Below are 6095 nucleotides of genomic sequence, written 5' to 3'. Positions count from 1 at the left end.
ATATATATATAACTTTTGAATGGTAGTGTTTATGACATAAATTCGAAGAAATTTTAGTGCAAGATAACATATAGGCCTACTGTTATGAAATACAAGAAAACAGGAAGTGTTACACTTTTTAAAGCATTAAATAGTCCCAGTCCTTCCCCGACAACATGTGCATCATACTAAACCGGCCAGTTTGGATCAATATTTTCTATTAATGCTCTATACTCTCCAGCTCAAGGCTTTTTATTTTTATTGTCTTCAAAATACGCACAATTTTATTCCCCTTCCACGTCAGCTCTCAAAACTCTCAAATGATCAAAAGGAAATAGATTTTCAGATAATGCTGTGTTGTTGCTGCTTGAGATTGTCCTTCAGAGACGACTGCGACGGAGCCTGTCATTGAGCTCTGTATAGTAACACACAAACATATATACACACACACTCACTTCTAAAATAGCCTTTACCAAAGAGATAGTTTACAATAATGGAGAATATGTTCCTCTATATTTTATTGACAGTTACATTTGCCTGTTATTGAATTTCATATCACTACACAATGTGTTAAAAAAAAAGCGGTACTTTGCTATAAAGTTTCCAGGCTTCTTTCCTTTTTTTGCTTCGTTTGTTCAAATTTGATTTTTTTTTTTTTTTATCTAATGGAATGTTCTCACGGAATGAGCATCATTAGAATGCATTAAATTCCCACTTGAAGAAAATGTCAGAATTGTCCATGTGAAGATTGGAACTCTACAAATAAATACTCAATTTAGTTGTCCTTGCCCATTAAACATTCATTAATTAAAGCATAAATGAAACAAATAAAGCTTACCATTATGTTACCAGAAACTGTATCTCACTAAATTAATAAATAAATTTACCAATAGGGCTGCTGCTTAAATTAATAAGGCTGATCTGCCAAAAAATCAATAACTTTTAACTATAACAACACAAATTAATGTTTATTATGAAATAAAATAAAATAATGTTTATTCAATTTCTATGAAGTGTTGGATGACTAAATAACACTCTACAACTTGGCCCTGCATCTAACTAAATAAGTTAGTAAAATTGTATTAATTCTTAATCATCTAAAATGTTGATATAGATAGACTCTAAAAATGTTTTAACAGCTATTGCAGATAATAAAAGCATTTTGATATAAACAGTCTTCCTTTTATGCTGTTGTCTCCCCTGAGAAAGCTGTTGTCTTATACTCTTTGTCTAACACTTCTCCTTCTCACCTTAATCCATTTTACACAGATAGAAATAGTTTTCTTGGCAATCTAATATGTGATATGTGTGGAGGAGTCGGACTTAAAGCTTTTCATTGTGAATGATTGATTGACGGTGCTATTAGAATGAGTCAATAGCTGATGTGTGTTTAAGAGTTTAGGTGAAGTACATTAAACTCTTCTTTCTATTGTCATCCAGAAACAGTTTACAAATCCCAAAAGTATGCTAAAAGAATGAGTGTCTTGTCAAACTTTCACTCAGGTAATCTGGTTTTGGCACTAACATTGGATTCGGGGGTTGAAGGCGAATTACCCTCTAATGTTTCTTTATGTCGTGCTCTATCTAGATAGATTGATGACAGAATGAACAATATTTGTTTTTCTCTGCGTGTAAATTATTTCTCCCAGTCCCTAGTGAAAAACACAGGCTGGCATAAAAGTGTTAAATAAGGCTCTTAACAGATAATTCTGGGTTAAATAGAATTCAGCATAAGAGGTTCATAAGAGATTTTTTTTATGTTTATATATATTTTTTTTTTTTAAATATATATCTGGATAGATTTATAATAGACTGAATAATATTTGTTATTCTCTGCTTGTCAATTCTTTCTTCCAGGCCCTATTGATAAAGACAAACTTGCATAAAAGAGTTAAATATGGCTATTCTGGGTTAAATACAGTTCAGCATTAGTGGCATATCACAATTGCGACAAATATTCTTTATGTTTGTTTTAGTTTAAATATATATCTGGATAGACTGATGACAGACTGAACAATATTTGTTTTAGTAAAGTAATTATTAAGTTTCATTATAATTGTAGGTAAAAATGAATGAATGAATGAATGAATGAATGAATGAATGAATGAATAGTTGCCGTGTAAAATAAAAGATGAGTGAAAATTATTGTCTAGTTACAGATAATAATCTTCCTTTGAACCTGAAATATTCCTTTAAGGAAGGATTTTGAATCAGAAAAGGAGAGATGTGATGAGATGGGCTTTTGGAAACAAAAGTGAAAGTCTCTGTCAGCTTACCTTGAATATAGATTACCACTATCAAAACCTAATTATATCTTTAAGCTCTGCTGCCAACTGCCCCTGCAAAGCAGTGCAATGAAGACTTACTTAAGCATAACTTGACACGCTAATGGCTCCAAGGCTGAATAAAGACAACCCAAGCCCATAAGAGCCTTTCACCTTCACTGGAGGGCAGTCAGACAGAAAATATACATAAAAAACTTGCCAGGAAAGTAAAAAAAAAAAAGAAAAAGAAGTGGGTAGAGTCGCCTGTGTTTTAAACTATAAAGGTTTCCACGGCCTCCTGACAGACCCCCAGTCATCAGAGCTAAGCTGGCGGCCATGTTGTAAATCACATAATGAAGTCTTTCCCTACAGACTTTCACCATCTTTGCTGTTTAATCCTGCTCTCAGAGGGGCAACATCCAGCAGTATAATAAAAGACAAAACACTCTCTCCTCTAGCCACACAGTTTAACCTGCCCTGCAACAATGAAGCTACACCTATAAAGAACCTCTCGTTCTTCACTTCAATGCGTCCATCTATCTCTCCCTTTCTCGGTCCCCAGCGTGTTTTTTGTCATTCGCGGTCTCCTTGCAGGCATTTATCACCGGGTCACGTAGAATGAGAACAACCCTGGACTCAGGCCAAGCACAGAGTGCAGAGGGGTGAGAGAAACGTCTGGGGTCACGACAGTGTAAGTATTTGATCATCATGAGATTATTCTGCTTTTTATCCATAGGTTTATTGTTAAAATCGAAATATATGAGATAGATATTTTTGTTGAGAAGTTATTGGGTTTGCATACAAAGATCACATGGGTGTAACTTGTCTGTATTGTGACAGAATAGAGTCTCTGTCAATATGTGTCACGTCAGTAAATGCTGCCCCCATGAGGATGATTATGTTAATGTCTCATTCATTTCTCATAAAACACTTAAAGGAACACTGCTTTAAAAAAGTTCTACAAATTAGAAATAGTACTTTGCAGGACAAATATGTTGAAATCATGTACACACACTACTGGAATATGAATACTCTAGTCATATATAAGCAAATTTATTATACAGCATCTAGCAAACATCAATACAACATCAATCACCTCATTGGAGAAAACATCTTGAGATCACATGACCAGTCAAAACTTCCTTTATCTTGATAACATTCCTGTTTATATTTGTTCATGTTTTCGCTTGTGAAACAAATAAATTGTGGCTGACTATGTGTGCGGATATATACACTGAATATTTCTCAGGGTAGGTCTCGATTTCTGAGAGTCAATTTTTGCATAACAACATGAAAGGGTAATACATATTGCAATTAATCAACTGTTAAACTACAACATGTATAAAACAACTGTGACATCCAACTTCCTGACATTTATAAGAAATACTGCTTGCCTGAGGACACCCTTCAACCATTTGGCTAGTTCACACTTGCCTGAGTATAACCTATATATCGTGGCCTAATGGTTAGAGAGTCGGACTCATAACCCAAAGGTTGCGGGTTTGAGTCTTGTACTGGCAGGGATTGTAGGTGGGGGGAGTGAATGTACAGTGCTCTCTTCCACCTTCAATACCACGACTGAGGTGCCCTTGAGCAAGGCACCGAACCCCCAACTGCTCCCCGGGCGCCGCAGCATAAATGGCTGCCCACTGCTCCGGGTGTGTGTTCACGGTGTGTGTGTGTTCACTGCTGTGTGTGTGCACTCTGGATGGGTTAAATGCAGAGCACTAATTCCTAGTATGGGTCACCATACTTGGTCAAATGTCACGTCACTTTCACTTATATAGAAAATATATAGCAATATGATTATATTGGAATAAAATTAAATTTAAGACACTTTTGAACTACTAGTTTGTAATAAACATTTAAAAAATCACTGCTAGAGGAACCACACCAATTGTGTATTTGGACGTCTGTCTCAAAACCTTAGTTATTGAGACATATCAGTTACAACTTAGGCTACCTGAGTGAACCAGCCCCAGCTCCCTTGTTTGTGAAAGCTAGCCTAAGTCCAACATGATTTACTGAATATTTCAGTCTTTTGAGTTTGTTATACTGTGCAGTATTTTATTTTAAACCAGAATATAAAATAAAGCTGCTACAATGATTTGACTCTTATGTCACACCTACCGTGAAATGTCTGCTCTGTTAGGACTACGTTAGTTTACTGTATTTGAGCAAATGAAGACAGGTAAACAAAGCACTGCCCTCTACTGGTGACAAGTGGATAAAGATGTTTTAGATCAGTAGTTACTGTACATTTTTTTTTACCAACAACGCACCCACTGCTAAATCTTCAGTGCAATTGCAAAAGTAACCGAATTTTCCTGAGGTGTGTGAGTTATTTGTTGAACAATGTTGTTCAACAACGTTCAACGTTGAATGACAATGTTCTTCTTGCCATGCTGCCGACCAGTGTTGGGCAGTAACTAGTTAAAGTAATAATATTACTTTTTGCAGTAACTAGTAGTGTAACTAATTACTAATAAGACTTAAGTAATAATATTACATTTACTATCCATAAAACAGCTAGTTACTTAGTTACTTTCGATGCCTCAACCCCTACTGGTTTAAAGTCCAACAATCCAATAATTCCTAGATTTATTTTCATAATTTTCACAACTTACACAGGCACATGAGGTCACAAGTGCAGCAGGCATATGGAATATGAAAAAGCTTACATTCGGCGGATGGAAATATTGGCATTACATTGACTTTGTCAGGAGAAAAGATGACCTGAACACTGATGTGTACGTTGTAGCATTATAGAAGTTGTGGCATTACTTTACTCTGGCATTACATGGCTTGCCCACCCACATCCCTCTGATCTCGATATAAATTGTATAAAATCTTTTAAGAGAATGAAACTTTTTCTTATGAACTTACATGATTTCTTTTGATAAAATATTGAATATAATCGTATGTGTATAACAGAGAAATTATAGTTAGCTTCAAGCTACACATGACACTTAATGAGATTAGCACTTAAACGTTACTAATAATCACCACTGAGTGTTTGAAATAACTTCTGACTACGATCCAATGTGGATTTTGGTCGAACGATGAGGCAGAAATATATTGTTAGTAGGCTAACATTTTAGAAGAATTTTATGGGGAAGATATGCAACTTATGTGGGGCGTGAAAAAAAAGTAATAGTGTAACTAATTACTGTTGCCATAAAGTAATAAGTAAAGTAATAATATTACTTTTGAAAGGAGTAAATAGTAATGAGTAATATATTACATTTTTTGAGTAACTAGCCCAACACTGCTGCCGATTCACGACCAATAACTCTTGAGCTGATTCTTTTTAGTGAATCAAAAACATGCAGGGCGACCGGAGTAGTCTGATTCCTGAAAAAATGAATCGGAATGCTGATTCTTTTAACAATTAGCTGCACGTTTTCATTATTGTGATGTTCTGAATTTAAATGAAGAAGGCTTTGTGGCCATGCCACATAAAAGAATACTCTCTGAAAAGTTATACAGTAGATGTACACGAACACACTTACACTCACGGATCCCTGCATCATTCAAATAGACAGAGATCATGATCCCATTTAGCTAAATGTGTGGGCTGTCTTCAGCCATCAGACTCTCAAGAGTCAGACATTACTGATGAGGCTGTAAAAGGCTAAAGACACAGAGCACCGGAGTCCTCTGTCTTATTAACTGTCAGTTAGTGCGAGCTATTTTATGAACATGAGCATAAGAAAGAATAACTGCCAGGAGAGTTGTCTTAAAAGAAAAGTTCGTCCAAAAGTTATAATTCTGTCATCATTTAGCCTACTCACTTTCACATTGGTCATAACCAGTGTTGGGGGTAACACATTACAAGTAACGCTAGTTACG

The sequence above is a fragment of the Sinocyclocheilus anshuiensis genome, unplaced genomic scaffold (genome assembly GCF_001515605.1).
Source record: "Sinocyclocheilus anshuiensis isolate Anshui unplaced genomic scaffold, SAMN03320099.WGS_v1.1 scaffold1885, whole genome shotgun sequence".
Classification (NCBI taxonomy): Eukaryota; Metazoa; Chordata; class Actinopteri; order Cypriniformes; family Cyprinidae; genus Sinocyclocheilus; species Sinocyclocheilus anshuiensis.
The sequence above is the reverse complement of the archived record's forward strand: the minus strand, read 5'-3'. Positions refer to the sequence as shown.